Below are 11,540 nucleotides of genomic sequence, written 5' to 3' on the forward strand. Positions count from 1 at the left end.
CTTTCCCTCCTTTTTCCATATTCCCTCTTCCCCTCCCCATCCCCTTTTTCCTATTCCTCCCCTTCCCCCACTCTGATCAGCTCCAATCCCGTGATGCGCCTGGCCTTTAATAAGCAAACATCAATGGAGCCAGTCCATCAATAAACTCAGCTGTTGACAACAGAGGAGGGCCGAGCAGCCTTAAGAGCTAATAATGCTGTGAGCTATAAACACAGCCATTAGCCAGAGCTTTCAGTCCAGTCCCAATGCCTCAGTAATTCAGAATCTGCCCTCTCCTATACCCCATTAGTAATAGTTCCCTCCAACCAGAGCCAGAAACTCTTTTCACAATCCAAGTGAGACAGAACAGTGGTTCTTATCCTCTTGTCATAGATGAAACCTTAGAAAGTCCATTGATACTTAGAGCCAAAGCTTGCAGTGTGACCCTAGGCAAGTCCCTAATAACATTCGAGATACAGTTCCCCTCTTTCTCTGTCAAGTGAGCATAATAATCCTCAAAGTGTCCAGATAATGTAGGGATGATCACTTAATTGGCAAACCTCTGTTTCCTCATCTGTCAAGATGGGAGGGGGGATAATAACCCTTGTGCTGCCAAGATAATGTCAAGGCGGGCCACTTAACCTCAGAACCTCAGTCCCCACATCTGTCAGATAAGCATAATCACATAGTACCTACCTCCCCCCAAGCCCGAGTTACTGTAAGACTCCAAGGAGATGATGTATATAAAACATTTCACAGCTAATCTAATTCATCCAGCTTGAGATATGGACAAACACTACATAAAGCTAAACATAAGTCTTATTGATAATAAACAATCCAGTGATGGTACCCACAGAAAATCTAATCAACTCTAGCGGCTACCTTGTCTCAGCTTCTCTCTTCTGGTCTGGCTGGGAAATCAGGGCTTGCCCAGAACTGTGGGGTTGGGGTATAGAATAACAAATTTGGGAGTAGTATAGATGGGGACAGAAAGGAAGACAGAAAGAGAGAAGAATCAAGCTATTTTGCTCTTTTATTCTCTAGAGGACAAAAGAACCAGAAACTGATCAAAGTGGAGGAAAGGAAGAAAAAGGGAGGAAGTAATGGAGGAGGGAAAGGGGGGGAACATGGGAAAAGGGCAAGAGAGGAAAGAGGAGCAGAGTGGGGAGAGAAAATACAGAGGAAGGAAAGGGAAGGAGAGGAGGAAGAGAAGAAGAAGAAATGGGGAGAGGAGCAAAAGGACAACACAGAGAGAGGAATCAAGAAGAAACGGAAGAGCACTGAAAATATAGCAGACTTTTTTACCTATATAAGGATGAATACTAGAATTGGTAGAAAGTGTTTGTTGTGGGGTGGAAAGCAGAGAAGTGTGAAGAGAAGAGATGTCACTCTATAGGCTACTGCCCATCTCTCCCCTCCTCCTTACTGAGATGTAGGTGCAGCTTAGCTGAATTTTATTAACTTTGAGACACTCTCAAGTGTTATCATCAGCAATGGCCATACTATTAGAGGCAGCATGATACAGTAAATAGAATGGCAATGTCGAGGTCACAGTACCATTGATCCACAGTTTAAAAGGCCACGAGGAACTGTTTTGACCAAATCCTTCTTTATACAGATGAGGAAACTGAGGCTGAAGTTAAGCCGCTTGTTCAAGGCTATGTGAATAATGTGTCAGAGATGAGATTTAAAATGTGGTCATCTGACTCCAAAAACAGATTTTTGAGGTCTTTTGTCTGTTTTCTTCTTTTTACTCACTGCTTTCTGGAGTTAAGAAAACCTTTTTGTGACCCAGATAACCCTAGGTAAACTGCTTCATCTCTCTGGATTTCACCTATAAAATGGAGTTGATAATAACATGGGCTTCAATGAATTCTTGTGAAGAGCGAGTGAGATGATGTACATAAAACATTTTGCAAACCTGAAAAAGATGTAAACTGTAACTCCCACTAGAGATAAGCGTTCTTATAGTCACTCTCCCGGGAGGCTGAGCCTCCGCTGATGAGGACTTAAGTCAGCATCAGTCTCCCCTCTCATAACAAGGGATCCCAGTGCCCTCAGCCACAGACTCCATAAAAGGGAGTTGGTAACACTAGAACAATATGACTTAGTGAGGGAAGCATGAAGCAGGACTTTAATGACAGCCAGCTCAGTGTGCAAACTTCACAGGTCTAGCTGCCCATACCACCAAGCTTAGCCTTGAATCTCAACCCTCTATGGAAAAGATGCATCTGAAAGCCTTGAGATAGAGGCATTTAACTCAAGCATGTCTGGAGGGACCAGTCAGAATGGAAACACCAGGCCTGTTTCTTAGTACCTTTGGTTTTTTCAGGCTTCCTGGCTTCTCATGTGAAGTCTAAACAGGGAGACTACACCACCAGGTTGCCTCAGTTCCAAAGTCATAAAGCAATCTAAGCGGGTTATTACTAAATAAGAGTTGATTTTTTTCCCCCATTTTCTTCTCAATGCCCAGTTCTTGTTTCAAGTCAAACCAACAATCATTTATTAAGCTCTTACTGAATGCCAGGCTCTGGGATGAGGAAGATAACAAAAAAGAGAGGGATCCTCTCCCTCAATAAGTTCACTTTCTGATGGAGAGAGATCTATCTATGGACATGTACGATTTGTAGTTAGTACGTGGAAGGGATCTCCAATGGAAGGCACTGGCAGTGGAGGTGTGAGATGGACAGAGGCTGGATGACTGTAGCCTGGCCCATAGCAGATCCAATCCCGTGGATGTGGGACCATTATATATCTAACATAGAAGACAAATTTTCCAGAAAATCCAAAGGTTGCTTGCCTGTCTGAGTGATGTATGAACTCCTTCAAGATATCTGTCCAGATATGTCTGTAAATCTGTTGCTACCACCAATCCTGATTCAACCCGGCATAGCATACTGTTTCTCCTGTACATCCCTGATTTTGCCCATGTCCTTATTCTCCCAGAAGGTCTGTCTCTCATGGATCTGGTTAATAACCTCTTGATCTCATTTCCCCTAAACTCAGAATTTCACTGGGTTTCTTACAGGGAGCTCAGGTAAGAGTTCCCTAATGGTCGGAGATCAGGAAAGAATCTGGGGGGAGAAGGGGAGAAAAATAGAAGCAAACTTTTGGGAGCTCATTCTAGATGTCATTACTTAGATAATTCCCATTTTTCTTTATTTTACTCTGAGATGACTTAGTTCAAATCCCTATGTGGAAATCTTTCTGAAATTTGAGATCCTTCCCTTGAGATTACTTATTATAGATAGAGATTCAGATTTATACTTTATGTACCTTGCATAAATGTTATGAAGGCGGCTAATGGATACAGCATAGGATTTGGAGTCAGGAAGGCCTGAATTCAAATCTTGCCTCAGATACTAATCAGTTTCTTTATTTGTAAAGTAGAGATAGCAATATTATTAAATGAGAAAGTATATTAAGTATTTTGCAAGCTTTAAAGTACTATTTAAAACCAAGTTTTTGTTATTTATTAATAATCTATTATGTATTATCTATTATTTTTATTATTTATGCAACCTATTATAAAATTATTCATTATTAATTATCTTAATTCCCCCATTAAAGAATAAGCTTCTAAAGGAAAAGGCATAGTGTTTTTTTTTCACTTTTCATTGTATCCCCAAGGCTGAACACAGTACCTTGCATACAACAAGTGTTTAACAAATAGTTGTTGATTGACAGTGGTGATAACAACTAATATTATGTAGTACTTTTAGATTTGCAAAGGTCTTTACATAATAATCTCATTTGGTTCTCACAGCAGTAAGATCGTGAGATTGGTTCTATAAGTATTTTTATTCCTTTTTACAGATTAGGAAACTGAGGCTCATTAAAGTGAAGCAATTTGCCTGTAATCACACAGGTAGTATGTGTCAAAAGGAGGATTTGGAGCTAGATCTTCCTGATTCCAAGGCTAATCTATTTTCTTGTTTCTTCTTAAATTTGTTTTAAACAAGAAATTTATTTAAACAGTAAGATGTTCGATTTTAAGGAAAAACTATATAGTATTACCTTCTTTATAGTAACTCTCCCTACTGAGAGAGAGATTTTTCTATATGTAACTGCTATGTACAAAAAAAATTGTAAAATGATTCTTGGTTTTACAATGTTAAAAGAAAAATATTGAAATTATTCAATCAAACAAGGTACGCGAGAATTTCCGTATTGTGTTGTTGATGTTGTTAAACAATAAGAACAATATAAGTTACTGGAATACATAAATAAAAGTTGAATAAATATGACACTAATGGAAAAAATATATACCATTGGTCATTTAGGGTTTTTTTGCCATTTAGTTTTTTAAAATATGTATTATATCTGTGCATGTACACTAGTTGTTTTATATAAAAGGAATGGTAGAAGAGAATCAAAGAAGAGAGAAAATTATGCTGCAGTGGTCAGGATATGGATGAACCAAAGTTGGTTTACTACTTGTATGTTGTTTTATTTGAAAGCACATTTTTGGAGTAAAGTCACAGGTTCTCTTTTTCGTAAATACCTCCTATCTGCTGTTAGAATACATCAATTGTATCTTATCCAGTTCCAATTGTGCAGGTGTGTCTTTTTCATTGATTGGCTGCCCATCAAATCAGAATCTGATCTGCTTCATTGGCAATCCCTGTCATTCACAATAGGCTTTCATTGGTTTACTAAGTGGTGTGTGCCTCTTAATCTTAAACTGCACCAAGACATCTTGCCCTGCCACCTTCATATGAATGCAGTCATGATTTTCAGTCTCAACTCCTTCCTTAGTCTTCTTCCCATAGCAAGTCTGAAGAGGGTGTTGGGGTCGGGGGGAGGGTTCTCCTCAGCTACCACTTCATAAAAGAGGCACCAGGATGGTCTTCACTAAGAAAAAAAAAGAGGAGGAAGAGGAGAAAAAGAAGGAAGAAGAGAAAGAGGAAGAGGAAGAGAAAAAAGAAGAAGAAGAAGAAGAAGAAGAAGAAGAAAGAAGAAGAAGAAGAAGAAGAAGAAGAAGAAGAAGAAGAAGAAGAAGAAGAAAAAGAAGAAGAAGAAGAAGAAGAAGAAAAAGAAGAAGAAGAAGAAAAGGAGTAGAAGGGAGGAGGAGGAAGAGGAGGAAGAAGAGGAGGAAGAGGAGGAGGAGAAGGAGGAGGAGGAAGAAAGAAAGAAAAGGAGGAGAAGGAGGAGGAAGAGGAGGAGAAAGAGGAGGAGGAGGAGGAGGAGGCTCATAAAGAGGTTTGGATTTATGGACCAGAGCTTAAGATATAGATGTGATGGTACTTTTGTGTAGGATTGAAACTAACCTCACGGAGACTGAGAAGAAATGGATAAGTAGTCTTTTCAGAAATAATTTTTTTAGATAAAAGAAGCAATGGATTAATATTATTTATTAAGGAGATACACTCCTATAAGGAAATCATCTCTCTAGATGGTGGCTTTGCAGTGAAAATTTGTGAATGAAGATCATTTGAAGAAGAAATGGAAAGAAAATTGAGGCGAAAGACTACTCAATGCTTTCTTGGACAGAAGGAGTTAATGCATGATGTATTATAGAAAGAAATCACAATGAAGACTCAAATGTATGATATAGTAGTACTTAAAGGGAATTAAATTATGCAGGTATCTATTAGAGATTTTTTTTGCTTGTAAAAAACATCAAGATAACTGAAGAGTTCTGGATTTGCATTGCTAGAAAATTCATCCTTCAGAAGATGTAATTGACATAAGAGAGTCTTCTGAACCTTATTTTGACAAAGAGGAAGGAACCCGATGTCCAAGTAGAGATGACAAGGAGCACGGGAAGAACACTCCCTCAGGTTTCAGAAAAGTTGACAAGCACACTCTAGATTTGGGGAGAACTGGTTTCTAAGCATACAGAGTAAAGAAAGGTAAAATTCCAATAGCTTAAAATTCTACAGGGGAAGTTGGCACAAAATGGATAAGATACTCTCAAGAACAAAATTCCTATGGCACAAACAAAGATGATTACACAAGGGGAAAGGTGGGATCTATCTAAAAAGACTGAAGGAAATGCACAGGAAACTCATTAACTATTGTATCTTTTTTCAAAGACATATACAGAAGATGGAAGTCAGGGCAAGTAATTGAGTACAAATTCAAAAGAAAGGTACATCCTGTAAGAAAAACGCCAGGAATGCTAAATCCTAGAATGAGCCGAGGCTTGCAGTGAATTCTAAGGAAAATAAAAAGGACTGTTATGAATATGAGAAGATTAAAGGAGTGGGATCAGTGTTCTGGGTGGCAGTGGATTAATTGCTTAATTGTTATTTGCTAAAGTTTTCATTATCTCAATGCCTTAAGGGTGTGGGAACACTATCTACCATGACATATCACTATGCACTTATAACTTATAGTCTTAGAGCTCACAACCACTTTTAATTTGAGGTTTCTACTGAGAGAGATTAAGTGACTTGCCTGTGATCACACAGCTAATAACTGTCACAAGCAAAATTTGAACCTAAGCCTTCCTAACTGCAAATTGGACATTCTAACCAATATAGCAACCTGCTTCTTTTTTCTTCCTTTATCAAGAAGAATAACTAAGAAAGCGAAGATAAATAAAGCAAGGATAAGGGATTATGTGGAGGCAGCTAAATGACTTAGTAGGTAAAGCACTGGACCTGGAGTCAGGAAAACTTGAGTTGAAATCCAGCCTCAGTTACTTATTAGCTGTATGACCCTGGGCAAGTCACTTAACATTTTAATTTTTTAAATTTAATTTAAGTTTGCTGAATCTACTGGAGAAGGAAACCACTATTAGAGTGGCAAACCACTCTAAGAAAAACTCATGAACTCCATCGGCATGTTAGGGTCTATGTGGTCATGGAGGGTTAGACATGACTGAACAATAACAAAAGGACCACCAAGCTTTTCTCACTGAATTCCAGTTACCCGTCCCTGATAAATTTTAATCCAGAGTACTGAAAGAAAAAGCAGGTATTATTGCTGAGCCATTCTCAGTGATCTTTGGGGGGGAAATGAGGGAGGGTAGCGAAAGTGTCATGCAAGTGGTGATGAATAAAAGGTATCTTGATTTTCAAAATGGGGAAGAAAATAGGTTCTTCAAACTCTAAGCCAGTGAGAATGACTTTGATTTCTGGAAAAATTCAAGAAAGCATCATTAAAGGGATGATTTGTGAGCACTTAGAAAGGGAAGCAGTGATCACTATAAGCTATCTGCATAGAATAGGGCACAGAGATAGGAGAGAGAACAAAGACTTTGTGCTTGCAAATTCCTCTGGGATATTCCCCCAAAGTGAGGGCCCAGGAAAATAGCTGATTCGAGTGGCAGCTGATTGATGGGCATTTCCACTGGAGTATTGAAGAGAGCCAGATAATGGAAAAAAAATTGGTGTATTCTTATATCCAACCAGCCTGTACTTGAGTATATAGTAAGAAGTAGCATCAGGAGCAAAAAAAGAGAGAGACTAATTAATGTAGGGGGGGGGCAACCAAGCTTCAGAATCTGCAGACTCTGGTCCTGAGTCTCTCTTATCTGTATAGTCACTGATATATGAGGACATTCACATACATCATATCCTAGACTAGGGTAAATTAGTGATGATGGGGCTGTGTTCTAGCATTGCCCATCTGAATTGTACCAACTGAATTTATTCCAATTACCTCCCAAATACACACATAAAAAGTATACAGCATATAAGATAGCATAGATATATAAAGAACAAAGAATGTCAGACTAAACTCATTTCCTTTTTTTGATAAGGTTATGACACGGGTAGCTCAGGTACTTGTGTAAAATATAACAAGTCTGTTCTTCATCCAGGTATTTATACCGGTTCCACCATTATTTTTGTGGATGTGATGGAAAAATAAGGGAGTAGGGTAGATTCAGAAATAATGGTGAAAAATAGATCAATATCAACCTGATGTGAAGTCTGCTGTGGAGTAGCGTGGAACTCCGCCCTACTCTTTATTCTATTCAACATTTTAATCAGAGACTTAGATGAAGGCACTGATGATATGCTTATCAAATTTGTAAATAAAGTAAAGCTGTGAGGAATAGCTAACATGTTAGGTAACAAAATCAGTATCCTAAAAGATTTCAAAATGCTAAAAATAGTAGTATAAATTAACTCAGGGAGTATTAATTTTGAGGTCTGTATGTTTGTTTATATACTTTGATAAATATATTTTAACTGAAGTGGTTTCTTTTGTAATCTTATATATTAGGGATAAATGCAAAGTCTTCTATTTAGGTCTAAAGTGTTACCCAAATATATCCAGCATGGGGGAAGGCATAAAAATAAAATAATCCCTCTTTTTTTTTAAGATCTAGAGGGCTTAGTGGACCTCTAGCTCAATTTGTATTAACATTGTAACAAAGCAGCCACAAAGTTCAAGGCATCTTGTCCTTCAATACCTGCCTGTTTCTAGAAGCTGTGATTTCATCAGTGTGGGTGCTTCTTCCATGGATGCCAATTTCGACTTGTCATTTTAATAAGTGGCTGAAATGACTAAATCTGAGATGTGAAAAGAATCCAGGTGGCTAGCTAGTCCATTGTTATATACCTCATGAGTGGTCATACAAGGAAGAGTCCCTCTAATTGATAGAAAGTTTTTTCCTGATGTAAAGCCTAAATTTGCTTTACATTGAATCTCTGAAATTTTCTGATGTCGTAGCAACGAGAAGAGAATTAGGTACAGAATGAAGGGATGCTGGTTTTCGTGCCTGAGCTCCCTCTCTCAAATCTCCACGACTCATGCCTCTGAGTTGGAAAATATAAAAAAAGGTTTTGGGGTACATCCTCTTGTGTAAGCACCTTTCATATAGAGAGACCAGTGGTGAGTATTGGGCAAGTGAAAGCAAGAATACATGGCACCCAAGTACAGGAAACTTCTCACTAAATGGAGAAGGGCGATACTCTGGCTTCAGGGGACTTCCAGTCTGATGGGACAGATGTAGGCCCTACTCTAGTTTAATGAGGACCTTCTAATCTAATGGGGGAAGATTACACCACCTTCAATGAGAAGAATATATACATGTGAAAAAAGTTTGACAAAGTAACGTATTAATATGTTTATATATGTGAGTATTAAGAGGCACAGAGTAGCATGTTCTAAGTCAGAACAGTCAATACAGGGTACATAGGTTGCCTGCAGCCCATAATTTACCAAAGTGCGACAGAACCAAATTAAAATGTTAATTTGTAAATTAAAATATGATAAAGGATAAATAATATTATATTTTAAAACTAAGTCAATATGCAGCCTGTAAGAATCCTGTGTGTGGATTAGTAGTCCCCATTCCTATTTGTTTGACAAAATTGTTCTGAAGGATGGAAGGGTTGGTCATCTTAAAATCAGAAAGCTAGGACTGAGTCTCGCCTCTCACACATACTTTCTCTCCCTTAAGCTCAGATCTTAAGGTAGCTGTCTAAAACTATAAGTTATAAATGAGTTGGAGGACTGCAATAATATGAATTCTGGGAGTTGCCACACCAGACATTCCCTACACTAATGAAACAAAAGGTCAGGGTGTGGATAGGTGGAGAGAAAAAGACAAAAACTAGGAAAAGAGAGGCAGAGTGAGATAGAAACAGACAGAAAGAACATAAAGACAGACAGACATAAGTGGATAATAGACAGATATATATGTAAACAGATAGATATACATAGATACATAGATATGTAGATGGATAGATAGACAGACAGACAGATAAATAGACAGACAGACATAGATGTGTGGACAGATAGGTAGATAGATACAGCTTCATAGATTTGTGAACAGAAGTAGATAGATGATGATAGATAGACAGACAGATACAGACAGGCAGATAGATAGATAGATAGATAGATAGGCAGACATAGATGTGTGGACAGATAGGTAGATAGATACATCTTCATAGATTTGTGAACAGAAATAGATGATAGATAGACAGCAGACATAGATAGATAGATGATAGATAGATAGACAGACAGACAGACACAGACAGGCAGATAGATAGATAGATAGATAGATAGATAGATAGATAGATAGATAGATAGATAGATATGGCTAGAAAATGGATGGATAGATAAATGATAGAGCTGAATGATTCATAGAGGTAGTTTGTCCTTTGTTTTCAGAAAGGACCAGTGATATCACAGGATAATATTCTTGACTCATGCATGAATTGGATTTAAGTGAGACAGAATTGTACAACATCATTAGCTTCGGTCTCTCTTCCAGAATCATTAGAGTCCAGTGGAAAGAATGGTGACAACCTGGGATGTGGTGCATGACCTTGGCATCATCAGTGTCTGACGAAGCCCTAAGCACTCCTCAGAGCCTGCTTCAGCCACCTTCTTGGCCATTGCAATAAATTGTCCTCATCCTCTTATTCCAGTGGAGGAAGGCTTCGCATGCTGGGGAGAAACACCCCACTCATTCACCAATGAATTTGAGACCTTAATATGTTTTACCCCATCTGCCAAGACAGCTTATCAGAGTGGGGCTGCTATGCATCCTAAAGCTCCCTGGCACCACAGGTGAGAGTGCCAGGTGGACACTAAAGGTGGATGAGCAGCCCTAGAAAGGGTTTGGCAAACTGTCACATCAACGGTACTGGTCCTCCTCAACACCCACACATAGAAATAAAAAATGAGATATAAAGATAGATGGATAGAAATGATATGAGAGAGATATGAGATAGATAAAATAAATGAAATTGATAAAGTGGATATATCGATAAATAGAGAAATAGATAGATGGAAGGAAGGAAGGAAGGAAAGAATGAAGGAAGGAAGGAAGGAAGGAAGGAAGGAAGGAAGGAAGGAAGGAAGGAAGGAAGGAAGGAAGGAAGGAAGGAAGGAAGGAAGGAAGGAAGGAGAGCTAGGTATATGGATAAATAGATGGATGGATGAGTATATGGATGGATGAATAGATAGACAGACAGACAGATAGATAGAGAACAAGATAGTAACTTGTCCAGGGTCACAAAGGCAATACATAACAGAGCCAAGATTTGAATCCAAGGTTTCTGACCCCAATTCCAGTTCTTAAAAAGCCTGCCCAAGACTACATAAATAGTAAGCAACAGAATGGAAATTTGAATGTAGCTCACACTGCCTCCAAATGTAGAACTTTTAGATGCTTTGCCCATGACAGAAGTGAGATTTGAAAAAGGTCCTCTAATTCCAAATCCCAGACTGCTTCTACCATACTGAACTTTTTCTAGGCCCTCAGCTGGGTGTTCAGCCATGTCTGGGAAATAGGAGGAGCCCCTAAGTTGGCAGGATGGCTAAGACAGGGAGGTACTGGGAACAGTACCCCTGACTGTTGGAGAATATCTAGTACATTCAACAGGCAGGGTCTGGTAAATATTTAATGTGTTATTTTCACCAGAGTGTACTGAGTACTATTTGCAGAGGCTTGGAGGTTAAGTGCTGGGATTGGGCCCAGCCAATCTTGCCTCATTCAACGTTCCAAGTCACACATAGCTCCCCCTTCAGCTCATTTAGCACCCAATATGGTAGTAGTCATATTTGTGAACCCACATAGACCAACATAGACTTTTTCACACATGTACCCACACGGACAATTCCCACACTGCCACACATATATATCCCCACAT

At 38.8% G+C, this 11,540-nt stretch overlaps 1 pseudogene; it reads right to left on the bottom strand.

Moving 5' to 3' along the window:
* Positions 1-4,457: 4,457 nt before the first annotated feature.
* LOC127561213 (small ubiquitin-related modifier 2-like) lies at positions 4,458-10,281 on the bottom strand (annotated as a pseudogene).
* Positions 10,282-11,540: the final 1,259 nt, after the last annotated feature.

Source organism: Antechinus flavipes, chromosome 4, assembly GCF_016432865.1.
Source record: "Antechinus flavipes isolate AdamAnt ecotype Samford, QLD, Australia chromosome 4, AdamAnt_v2, whole genome shotgun sequence".
Lineage (NCBI taxonomy): Eukaryota > Metazoa > Chordata > Mammalia > Dasyuromorphia > Dasyuridae > Antechinus > Antechinus flavipes.